This window comes from Mastigoproctus giganteus, chromosome 6 (assembly GCF_048544385.1).
Source record: "Mastigoproctus giganteus isolate SK-2022 chromosome 6, ASM4854438v1, whole genome shotgun sequence".
In the NCBI taxonomy this organism is placed as follows: Eukaryota; Metazoa; Arthropoda; class Arachnida; order Uropygi; family Thelyphonidae; genus Mastigoproctus; species Mastigoproctus giganteus.
This window is the reverse complement of record NC_143580.1, coordinates 182081418-182094195: the sequence shown is the minus strand read 5'-3', so window position 1 is coordinate 182094195 and position 12778 is coordinate 182081418. Positions and strand designations below refer to the sequence as shown.

The 12778-nt window shown below is 34.9% G+C and overlaps 1 protein-coding gene across 5 annotated transcripts in view; it reads right to left on the bottom strand.

Moving 5' to 3' along the window:
- Positions 1 to 12778, bottom strand: part of LOC150084794 (uncharacterized) — a 496975-nt gene that overhangs the window by 345286 nt on the left and 138911 nt on the right. Inside the window, exon 1 of one of the 5 annotated variants that reach the window (XM_090376601.1) lies at positions 11989 to 12125. The exons of the other annotated variants lie outside the window; for them this stretch is intronic. The gene's annotated coding sequence lies outside the window, so the exon portion shown is untranslated. Of the gene's footprint in view, positions 1 to 11988; positions 12126 to 12778 lie in introns of those variants that run through there. 5 annotated transcript variants of the gene reach the window in all.

Genomic DNA, 12778 nt, shown 5'->3' with positions numbered 1-12778 from the left:
TGAGTGTGTCCATTAAATTATACATATTGACTTTTCTCGCTAAAAGACTTTTAAAAGCCTCAAATGACCCAAAATTTTGAAGTCATACGACTTCAAAATTTCGTTCTTCATGCTAATACGAATATTTTGTGAGAAAAGATAAAAATACATGTTCAAATAAAAAAATCATTGAATTTTAGTTCTAGTTTGGAAAGTTTACCAAGGTAATAATAATAAATATATGTTGTAGAGTAGTATTGCCCTCAATAGTTTAAAGCGATGTTTCCTTAAATATAATAAAAGAAAATTCTGCTGTTTGTCTTACAATGACCACAATCTTTCTTTTTATATATATATAAACTTTTTTTAAAATTCCTGCACTATATATATATATATATATATATATTAAAAATCAATATAAAAGGAAGAAGATGATGCATGCTATCATATTAATTACATCTATTCGATTATGAAAGAAACAATTCATTCATTCCAGCTCTCTGTACCTGTAGCCATCCCAACTTATAAGCAGAATGCACTTATATATACTAGCTTAAAAATATATGAAAGGTCGAACCCTGTATTTAAAAAGCTATTAGTAGGAGACTTTGTTGGTTTAGCTCGTAAAGCCAATTCTGATGTGTAAAATCAGATTCCTAATCATTTTAGATATCGATTTCTTTTCAATTTTTGAATTGAAAAGAAATCTGATATCTTTTCAATTTCAATTCAAAGTTAATTCAATATATTATTGAATTAACTTTGAATAAAAAAAACCCTGAAAATAAATCTGATTTCTAACACACAAAGTGGTGGTAAGAAAAAGAATCTGAATTGGCTTTATGAGCTAAACCAACAAAATCTCCTCCTAATAGCTACTTAAATAAAGGGTTCAATCCTTCATATACAAGGGGTGATCATTTATTCGCGGACTGGTACAAGATCTTATCTTAACTGTCTTCATCTGAACTGTGGATTTCTCCTTCTCGAAATACTCTTCTTTGAACTTTACACGCTTTCGCCACCGTCGTACCCACGCATTAAATGCTTCTTGCAAGCCATTTTTCGAAAGACTGAAGTGCTTCCGTTGTGGCTCTGCGAGCATCGCTGTGTCAGATGCGAAACGCTTGCCTTTCAGAGCATTCGTCAGACGTGGAAATAAAAAGAAATCAAACGAGGCTAAGTCAGCTGAATAAGGGGAATGTGGCAGAACCTCGGCACCTATGGTAGTGATCACTGTCTGCAAAATATTAGCCATATGGGACCCTGGCATTGTCTTGATGGAGAAACCACTTCACGCTGGAAAGTTCGGTCACACTGGATATGGCCGCCCTACCAAAACACTCATTACCATACACTTCATTCATCTCTGTTTCCGATTCATTTAAACCTGTCTGACACAATAACGAATCACATATCACTGTTCAATCTGTATGTCCGACATGATACTTGTCCGTCAAAAGGATCGTCAGTGACACGCGGCTAAAAAAAACTCCACGCAAAACTAGCTCGACAAGTACTGACATGCACACACAGTTTATTTAGATTATTTTAATGGCTAATAATTTGCTATCAACTCTAGAAGCAGAACTCAAAGTTTAAACAAACTAGAGTTTCCTAATCTATGGTCCGCGGATTAAAAGGGTTCGCAAAGTTTACAAAAAAAAAAAAAAAAAAAAAAAAAGTATTTTTTTAACCAACCTCGTATTTCAGTGGAATTTTTTAGGATATAATAAAGCGGTTGAAAAATTACCAAATATACTACATAAACAAGTAACCACTTTTTGTTAAACGTAGATAATGGGCTAAAATAAAATAGGCGTTTAAGCTGGAAGGTTTGCAAATGGTCCGCGGAGATCAAAAGGTCAGGAAATATTGGAGCAAACAGCAAACCAAATCAAATGCAGGCGGCAAGAAAGTCCTGAAAATTGGTCACAAAATAAACCTCTTCTCTTTTTCGTTTAACTTAAAATATCGGTGCGATTAAGTTGTAGTGTTAATATTGTCAATCCTACCTGGCCATGATCCGCCTGAAAAATGTAGGGTTCAGTTATGTAGGGTTCAGAAAAATGTAGGGTTCAGTTAGAAAAATGTATGGGAAAGAAATGGAAACAGTCTCACTGCGTATGGTAATTAGGGCTAGTTTCAAAGGTACGCAATGCCTATTTTATAAAATTCAAGTTATAACTAAGCAGCCGTGAAAACTTAAAATAAGAGGGAAAAAAGAGAGAGAGAGAAAAGGTGCAACACTGTCAGCGGTTCAGAAATTTCATGGTCTGTTTTCATCTGAGTATACAGTAAACAGCATACGTACTGGATTTAGAACTATCGCGGTCCTGAGTGGAAATACTCTGGAAGTCTCATTTAGTGCAAGTATACACCACCTGCGCAAAAAAAAAAAAAAAAAAAGTGTGTTTTTTTTTTTTTTTTTTAATCAATTAATACAATGGAAATAAACATCTCATAGTCAACGGAGTTAGTTCTCAACATTATGCTTAGATATAGTAATATCGAGGCTCGTAAATACTGGAGTCCCTAAGAAACTGCAGTGGAACTGAAATTTACCATTATTATTATTATTTCTTTTATATTTTAAGCATATAAAAATCAGCCAAACTGAGTTTGGTTGTATTTCGAGTACGGGTAGTTCATCATCACCCTCTCCTCGCTAAGAAAAAAAATGTAACTCAAAATCAATAATACGGTTCGTTTCCTTATCGAGAATTGAAGAACAAGGCTACTGATTTCAACAGGGTGAAATTAGCTGCCACCAGTTGTTATCTACAAACTGAAATGTTGGAAGAAATCTTCTGTAATTGCACCATTTCTAAAAAAATGGGGTTACTCAGACCTATCACCAACTGATATTTCATTTGAGATAATTTAGTAAACTGTAAGATAGTCGATAGCGACCTAATAAATGACAATAAATAAATAAATAATACTTTCAAATAAAATACAATGTGCTGCCTAAACCTGAGGAGCTCCACCCTTTTAATATTAAACGGAGAATCCCCCCCCTCGGGGGAGAAATTCTCCATTGATTCTAATCAATATTCCATCATCTTGCATGCTAACTGTAAAGATTGAGCAGGCAAAAAGTCAATAGATCCTAAATGGCACAAGGTTTTAACGTTAAGTCCTTAATTTGGAACAGTGACCAGAACAACGCGTCTGCATGTTACTAATAGATCAAGGCCAGCCAGGTTCTTGGTGGAATATGTATTCCTTCATAACATAAAATGTCAGGTATATAGGTCTTAATTTTTCGTTTTCTTTATTAATGTTAACTTTTACGAACGCCACGAGTTCCTGAAAACTAGTTCATAAATCGGGTAAGGTTTTCCCATAGATATAATGGTACAAGGAGAGGATGGGTTCCAAAGAATTTATATGATATCCAGCTTATAATATAAGATTTATGTAGGATACCAACAATATTTAAATCATTGTAAGATTTAAATATTGTTGGTATTATAATGGAGTGGATTGCATGTGAGCATCCATACTTATGAATTAATGACGTATACGAGTACACAAGAACGCTTTCGCATTAAAAAAAAAAAAAAAAAAATCAAAGCACAACAGATTTGTGGTGCGTATATAGAGAACGGTTAACATTGTAATAATGTCAATATTATATAATTTAAATAGAAACAAGTAATTGTTGCACAAGCAACGCTTTTTTTTTTTTTTTTTTTAGCTCATGCTTACCACTGGTTAATCCCTAATGTGATTAAGAATCCATATACGCTTGCTCGTTATACGTGAATAGTCCTGGTTTCTTGTTCAGAAAACTTGGTTATCCTATCTATACAGTACTTTAAATAGTATGCTATATTTAACTGCATGCACGCTATATGTTAAAGTGTTAATAAGTATATTAAATACTGTACATAAAACCTGAAATATTTCATTCTGATCCATTTTACTTTCAAAAGGTGACGCTTTATGAAGTCGTGGAAAAGTTTTCAAAAGGGAACCTACTATAAACTACTGAACTAATAATTACTGTACAGTAAAACCCTCGCTAATCTGATTACAGTTAATCCGGATCGAAATGTGAAAAATTCTGTTCACAGTTGAGTACTTTGAAAGATACACAGGATTTAGGAAGGCAGATGAGTAACTCTCACTGCGTGCTGATTGACTGCACAGAGAGAGAGAGAGAGAGAGAGAGAGAGAGACGGAACATACATTGCATTTGTTCAGTATCGTTGTTGACTGAGTCGAATGGATGTTATTCTTACATTTCCGTACTTCTTTATACGTATATACATAAGGTAACATATTTTATATAATTATTGGTTCTAAAGAATTAAAAAGTGATAGAACAACTTTAAAATAGTGTTCCTGGGGTAAAAAAAATGCTCAAAAAATTGGTATTGGCCAACAAGCTGTTTCAGATATTAAAAAAGAATCTATAAAGACATTTCTTTTAAAATTCGATGTGGGGAGTGATAAAAGCGGTGTATCGAATAGACAAGCATTAAAAAAGCCAAAAGAAGTGTTGCTGGAAGAAGCTGTATTTAAGTGGCAAATCCAGCAACGATCAAGACAGTACATTTATTTATGTTGTGAAATTAAAGACAGTACATTTATTTATGTTGTGAAATTAAAGACAGTACATTTATGTACTGTCTTTAGAGTTTTAAATAAACGCTTTACAGTGATATATATATTTATTTTTTTATTTTTTTATTATTATTTTCATCAGTACTATCTATATCATTAAATTTTACATTTATCTGTGTTCTAAGTTTTTTTTTTTTTTTTTTTTGTCTTTTAGGGCTATCGTTTGCTTCACTAATCTGGATTAACGCTTAATCCGGATGACCTCTCCCCCAATTACTCCGGATTAGGGAGGGCTTACTGTACTAATAAACTAGATCAAAATACCTCCGTCCTTTTTTTCTGCATCAGTGGTTCTCTCAAGTGTAAATTGAAAAAAATTCAACAACCCTCGCAAACTGCTTTCAAGAAACTTCCTTAGGACTACTAAATACTAGGAACCCCCTTCCTCCTGTTAAAGATACAAGTGATGGGCATAATCGATTATAACCGCTCAATTACGCCCATCACTACCTACTACTCTAGCTTTCTCATTCCACCCCATCTACAGCACAGCACTTTTCCACCGCCCCTCCTCCTCCTCTTCTCTCTCTCTCCGCCCATTTCCTTCCTTTCTCTGCCCTATCGCTAGTTTTCATGTCCTGTTTCTCTCCCTACTTTTCTGAACTAATTTTGTAATAAAACCTTAAACATGGAAGAGAATTCAAGTCTATAAGTGACAAATCTAACATTCTAACTGCAAACACTAACTGCTGTCTTCTGAAAGTAATTACTGTATCCTGTAATTTATTTATTCGCTTCTCGAGTATCGCCTCAGGCCAACAAGGCGCTAGTGAGGTTACACATTAGGATATAAAACAGAAACAGCTAAAAGGAAATTAATTTACCAACTAAGTGCTAGGTTCAGAAACGGTTAGAAAACATGGGTGTTTTAATGGCCGCTTAAATACAGTCATCGGGCACAACAGAAATGGACCAACGGTAAGGTTTCAGCCAAAGTTTTCGCCCTATAGCTTTTGGAGATCAATCTGAAAAGAATAGCATACGTTAATGACACTGGAGAAGAACATGCATGAGATTTATGCAAGATTCTGTAGTTTCCCCCCTATGGTTGCAGAATTGTGGATTCCTATTCTGCACCTGGAGCATGTAATGATGATTCCTATTCTACACCTGGAGCATGAAAGTATAACTGATGCGTTATGAGCTGGAAAGGGGTTGTGATGTTACGTGTTAAAGTGAGATGGTTCTGTGGAATAATATCAAGACTCGAGTACAGTTCCGTTCTGGATATCATTAAATGGCTCTGTGCCGTCCGACTCAGCTACTGTAAGAACCAGTATCCAATTAGCGGTAGCAATTTAGGTGTGAGGGTGCAACTGAAGACCAAATCACTGAAGCATGTATCACAGCTTTGAGTATATTGGATGATGAGTTTAGATTCACAAAATCCAGTAATCTCTTGATTATTGGGTTTTGTGACTCCAAGCCGGTTGTAACCGGAAGTAGTGCATTTCAACCCTCATGTACTTGATGTGGGTAACTTACCCCAGCAACTTCAAGTCCTTATGTTTAATATTCTTAATTTGGTAATTAGTAATGATAACCGGGATGTCGTTCCTTATTTTATTCTTTATTAATGCAATCTTTGTGGGTTTATTCTTATTCATTTCCAGGCTGATGGAATGGGAGTAGTCTTCAAGTCGTGCGATTTTCGGTGCTACTTCTTGAGAGGTGGTTTCAGAAGTACAGTATTTGGATCTCCCGAAGTAAAATAAAATTTAGAATCATCGGCATACGAGGGGGTATCAAAAAGTTCGTATCCTGACCTAGATAAAAGACCAGTAGGAAGATGCCATTTTTAATATAAGTTTTCTACATATTCAATAACTAACATGAAATTTCATTCCCATAGGCGATCGTACATCAGAGATGAAGCCTGAGGAAGGACGCTATGGTTGACAAAGTGGAGTATCGAGCAGTGATCGAGTTCATGCAATTGCAGAGCAAGAAAGCTCAGAAAATTGATATAGAACTGAAAGCTGTGTATGGGCAGAATTGTCCATCCTATGACACTGTAAAAAAGTGGAAACGGAAGTTCCAGTGCGGTCGTACAAGAGAAGGAAGGCTGTCTACATCCACAGACAGTGAGACGGTTGCAGAGGTTGAGCAACTGGTGCTGAGTGACAATTCATTTCATCACAAATGCAGTGGGAATTAGTTATGGGTCTGCCCACAGCATTTTACATGACCATCTGCACATGTCTAAGGTCTCCGTACGATGGGTTCCAAGATTGCTGACGCCTTTGTAGAAGTAATGTCGAATGCAATGTTCTCGCCAACTGTTGGATTTTTGCTACTGTAGCACCCACCCTATTCTCCTGACCTAGCATCAGACTTCTTGTTTCAAGAAATGAAGAAACCATTGCTTGGACACCGCTTTGATTCATCTCAGTCGGTCATTATGAAACGGAATCGTGATTTCAGGCAAAAAGTGCGGACTTCTATGATCACGGCATTAAATAACTGATCCACAGATGGGAGAAATGTGTTACTATACATGGAGAGTACACAGAAAAGGATTAAAGTTCCTGTGAAGTTTCGCCTTTCTATGGTTATTATTTCTAGGTAAGGATACGAACTTTTTGATATCCCCTCGTAAAAGATCAGATCCCGATTAACTAAAAAGAAGAGCTTCAATGCTGCAATAAAGAGGGTTGCAGAGAGGTTGCTTCCTTTTCGAACGATTCTTTAAATATAAAATCTTGTTGAAAGTGTTGATGTGTGACCAGGAGAGGTCTGTTATCAAGGATTGTTGTCAGAACTTTCATGAGGTGTCCTATTTAGTTAAAACAAGATTATTCCCCAGTTACTGTGAATTGATATCCATTATTTTCTGTACACATCGCATAGCTTTTCTTATATTTCCGTGTCTTCTAGTTTTGCCAACTTGCTGTATAGTGTGTATCATTTATCTGCAATCGATTATGAGTGGACCGGGGTTCAAGCCTGTGACTACTAAATACGACAAATATTTGTATTGACGATTTATTGTAAACTCTACTGACTTGGTTGTCGTGCCGAAGACAGAAAATTTATTTATTATATCGGCTATACTGCCCTTGTATTTTGTGCTTCTTCCTTAGCACACTTCGAGCTCTTGAGAAAGTGATCGGATCTTGTACCTTTGTACCAGATTCCTTCCACCTCCTATGCAGCAACATCACATTTATTATAGTGTACTGAATTTCATTATGTGGACCAAAGCATTATCATGCGTTAGGTAGTCTTCACAAATATTGAGACCTGCAGTTTTAATTAATAATTATTATGATAGGAAAACAAAATATTAAAATCAATGAGCGAACATAGTTTCAATTATTGTAAACATTACAAAAGGTTAATTTTGAGTGTGCACACAGAGCTTTTAAAAAGGTAAGAAACAGTGAAACTACAACTCATTCATATCACTGCTGGATCGCAAGTTGTTTTTTTTTTTTTTTTTTTTAGTACTGTATTCTTAAGGAGAAAAAGAGGTAGCGCTACATAAATGAATGGACTTTCCAATAATTTCACTAAAGATGTCGTAACGGTACTTCGGTACATCAGAAACTATATAACTTTAGAATGTAGTCTTACAATACAGTATTAAAAAATTCTTCTGTAATGAAGAAAACTGCTAAGTTAATTTTATGTTCTAAAATCTCTTAGTTACCAAAATCTCTCAAATTCTCATAAAATCTATACAAAATTTCTGGCTCTGCTGACAAGTAACTAAGATGATGGTGACCGAGGACTGCTATCTACAGAGGGAGTAGCTCTGCAACACTTCTTTGTATGTAGAGTGAATCGTTAATCGTAATATGAATAAAATAAAATTTTTGTACAGTGTACTGGAAAAAAAAAAAAACTCTCGAGATTTACATACATTTACCACAACGAATATGATAGCAGTTCGTAATACAAACGATATCACATCTACACTACTCAAAAACCTGTACATAACGGAAGCCGGTTGCCATTTAACAATGTTAGGTCACGCACGTAAGCCAAAAATCTTCAACTAGCCGGTTGTAACCGGAAGCAGTGCATTCATATGGGGAGAAGAAAAGGAGCTTGGGAAGGAAGTGGGAAGAATTGCTTCTGAAGAAAACTTCATACACGCACTTTAATAACTAGAGACATGGTTAGACCTTGTGAGCTGCACGTGATTATTGTAACTTCAAATCTCACCGTACGATAATGGCCAAAAAATCTGATTACCCGAGGCAAAAAAGCAGGTTAGCCATCCATGAGTAAAATAAAGAAGCCACTTACCGGCAATTTATGTAAACGTAACACTGGCAAACCTAGGACATCAGCTATGCTTCACGACGAACCAAAGGCATGCGTGTGGGGGGGGGGGATAAAGTAAAGGTAACACGAGAAGAGAAAGAAGGGGGAAATTGGGACAATATCACCAATAGCGACGATGCTTACCTTTTCATCAATAGAGGTTATCCTAACCATCTCTCAAAAGTTCAATCATAAACCTTCATTACGGTCTGCAATTAATAAAAGCAGTAAAAAATTCTAAATTCATTTCTAAAGCCTTTGATTCTCTAACTCATACCATATTATTCAATAAATTAGACTTATGGCATTCATGGACTAGCACTCAGCTGTATTAATAGGCTTTTTTTTTTTTTTGTTAATTTTTACAATGTTAATATAAATTTTAAAAACGCAACATTTTTCATTTATAAAATGTGGATTGGGTGTTTCGCAAGATTCTTCCTTTGGACTATTTTTATGCTCCATTTATCTGAATAATATTGTAATAGTAATGAAGCACTTAGATTTAGATGAAAGGATACATAACAATGATTTTAAACTAAATCCTATAAAATGCATTGTAGTTTTATATTATAACGTACGTGTAAACGTATTTATAAGCCAGCCATGAGACACCTTGGATTAATTAAACGATCTTGATAAAATTCCAATAATAGTATTTTTAACTGAAATATTTAAAATGACTGTCCTGCCAATACTTGAGTATAATACACCAATTCGGAATCCATTCGAATCTCGAAATCAATATATTATACAACATATACAGTATAATTTTACTAGATATCTTCACTATAAACTAAAATTACATTTCACAGAAATTATCTTGACAGGTGTAAAAAATTTGGGTTGCTTAATCTTGAGAATAGAAAAATAATTTTTTTATTCTAAAGTCCTCTATATAATCATACTATGACAAGAGTGCTTCATATTATCTATCTATTAACATCAATTAACCCCCTACATTAAATAGGAGGAAAAAATCGAGCTATAAAATGTTAATTCTACCTAAAGTTATCAATCAATTAAAATTGCATTCACTTGACATCTTCAAAATTATTTTAATAAATCTATACTAAAAGTTTTTAAACATTTATTCTGTAAGGTTTAATTAGTTTAAATAAATAAATTAAATTAAAAAAGTATTTTTATACGTAAGGTTATAGCAGATATAATGAGCATATGCTGTTGTGACTGTTTTTGGGTTGTAAACCACTCGTTATAATAAACTATTACTTTACTTCCTACGGTAGAAAAACGTGACTATTCAGTCCCATGTATCTAAGGGTATCAAAAATTTACAGTTGCAGTAAAATTCCTTATATACATTACAATATCATTACACGTTAATATCCACGATACGGACCTCCATCTACTATGATAATAAAACTGTCAATTCTTCCTTCAAATTCGATGCACATCCTTTTATCATTAAGAATGCATTAGAAATTCTAACTGCTAACCTTGTGAAATCAAACTGAACTCTTCTTTTTTTTTTCGTATTTCACTTCAATGCAAGTCATAAATATCCCCTTCAAGGATCGCTTGAAGTAGGTTTTACATCGCCATTCTAAATTGCCAAAATATTTAACAAACGTAAAGATTGTTTAGCTCTGAAAGGGAAATTCCAAGTTCGAGTTTTACAAAATCTATGTCGAAAAAGATACAACTGACCTTAGTAAAATTCAGAAAGTGACGATTACTCCTCCAATACCATGCTCAGTAATCCCATTTCACATATCTGGAAAATGTGATTCTTTTAGACACATTCTATTTGTGTTCCAAAACATTAAAAGATATGTTCACGATTATCAGCATGGCTACTAAGCAACCAAATAATAAAAATCGCGACATAAGAACAAGAAAAATACGAACTCATTATTCCAACAGTACAAACTAATTTGAAGTTCTTTTTGCATATATGCTTCCGTTTACCATACAGACAAAGCAGGTAAAAGCGTTAGTCGCTATCAACCACAAGGTCGCTTCAGCGTGATTGAGAAGGGATGTGGCTGGCACAGCAGATGTATAACTAATGTATTATGACAGTACTTTCGCCACGCCTCCAGGACTTCTCGCGCCCCTCCCAGAAGCAGGTACTCTAGCAAACAAAGGCATTGACCTATTTAACAGCTAAAATGTTTCCATAACCCAATCGATACTTTCTTCTTTGCACGCGACTTGGTGCTAGGTAAAGGTCAACGGCACAATACACCTTTTATCAATTCCCTAATTATATCGCGAAGTTAATAGCACTGCCACTACCACGTGCAGGAACTTGAAAATCATAAGGAATCTGATTAATTACTGTTTCTACTAATCGAATCGAAATTTAGTAAAAACAGAGAACTCGTGATATATTTGAGAGTATGTGATTGTTCACGTACAGCGATTATGGGCATAAAGGCGCGAATGAAATATTTAATTTTTTTATGAGGAAAAAATAAAAAATTAAAAAACATCCACTAACAGCAACCTATTAAAATGCTGAAAACCTGCCAGTTGCAGCATACGGTGAAATTCGTATTGCTCAAGGATAAAGCAACAAACAAGAAAGCAGGTTTCTTGGTCTACATTGAAAGAATCTTCATTAGACTGCATTTCCTGTTTTAAATTTTTTTTCACTTTTTTGTTAACATTTCAGTCTACTGCCCCGAGGCCTGTGTCATCAATGCTAAAGAATTGGAAATGGCATTAAGGATGAAGCATGCAAATAACGCATTACTACCACGCACTAATGGGCGGATGTCTTGTGCAACTCGAGTAAAGAATTGTTACATGAGACTGAAAAAAAAGATCGGATGCATTTCCAGTAAATATTAAGAGTTTATACTGCATCTAGAACACCTTCCAATTTTTATTCAGACGATAAATACTGATAGTTGCTCAAAATCATAAAAAACAATTATTCGGTAGATCCATTTCAACAGTAATTAATATACATACAGTAACAAAGATGTTCTACGATTTAAAGAGAATCATGTTTAAGATGACATGTAGACTAAGAAGTTCAAATTGTCTGCCAGTAATGTATTTAACCCCACTTAAAAAGATTTCCATTCAATGAAATCCACTTTTCTAGTTGTTATGAAACTAAAATCTTACCAGAATAAAATTTTTGACAGTGCACATAGTGATCTAATCCATATTGCCATCCATGCCAGGGTCCAATGCAATCTGTTACAGTGACATTCGTTAGATATATTCTGCCTATCCGCTGAACAATAACTAGGGATAAGTCATTTTTCTTTCTATTCTAGGATTACAGACCAAGGTCCGCGTTAGAAAAGGGAAAAAAACACTCCCACCACCCATCGAGATTGATACAAATCACACGGAGCACACTCCACCATCACATAACAAATTGCCAAGCACCGCAATACTTCAAATGAGCAGCACTTTCCTTTAGAGAGAGGGAAGTGCTGTGTAAAGTCTTCTCGATTTCATGAAAGCTGTCAAGAGTGAGAGCGCGAGTCGTGGTCAGCATGAGAGTAAGTGAAGTTTGACCACGCAGCGCTACAAGTCTGACATATGTAGGCGGAAGTATAAACAGTACTTCCATATTGAGACAGGGGTGTGCTGTGCGTTTCAAGTATTGCAATATTGAGCAATTCGTTGTGAAAGAAGAGTGTATAATAGAGTGCCAATAAAAAAAAAAATTAAAAAACGGGAAGAAGAAAAAAAAATTGCCCATTCATATATTTATAACTTTACATAAACACGAAGCTGTTTACGCTCTTCTTTTTAAATTATTCCAACCAACCTTTCTCATATTCACGTAATAATGCAAGCAGCCCTTATAGAATTTTGTAACACTTTCTTGCGCAGTGATTTACTAAGGCACGCACATTACTTTAGGTTTTTGGTGCGCCTGATTATGTAATACGGTGTTAAT